Here is a 630-nt window from a genome sequence, read left to right as displayed (position 1 = left end):
AGTTGACTAGGCGTCGTGGCGAGGGAGGACTGGGTGGGTGGTGGGGGTGTGTTATTGGGGCTGAAACGAAGGCATGCGTGAGCGAAGGTACAGCGTGAAATATGAAAGGTAGGAATAATCTAAAAGCTCATTATGTTAAGAAGATTTATTTCTTAAGAGGGCTGAGTAGGACGGCGGATGAGGCAGGAAGGGCGTGCACTGCTGGGGGAGGAAAAGGGGGAAGGGGACGAGAGAGGGGGGGGCGAAGGGCGTGAAGAAAGGCTAAGGAGATAAGGGGTGGGTGAAGGAAGGAAGGTGACGGGTGAACAAGGGGGGGGGGCGACGGATGACCGTGACGAGGGTGATGGGTACAGGAAGGTGACGGGTGACCTGGGGGGGGAGACAGATGACGATGACGAGGGGTAAAGTAGGGGCAATGATGAGCGTGGTAGATAAGGGGGATAGTAAAAAGGGTGATGGATAATGGATGCCAAACTTGGAAATCTGTAAGGTAATGGGATAAAGGAGAGTAAAGGAGATAAAGTAGAGAAGATGAAATTGGTGGAAAAATGTGAGAAGACAGGGACACAGAAAACGCCAAACAAGACAGAAATAGAGTGGGCGTGTGTGGCAGAAGCGAACTGAATAATG

Source organism: Penaeus monodon, chromosome 20, assembly GCF_015228065.2.
Source record: "Penaeus monodon isolate SGIC_2016 chromosome 20, NSTDA_Pmon_1, whole genome shotgun sequence".
Taxonomy (NCBI): domain Eukaryota; kingdom Metazoa; phylum Arthropoda; class Malacostraca; order Decapoda; family Penaeidae; genus Penaeus; species Penaeus monodon.
Note: the sequence above shows the minus strand (reverse complement) of the source record.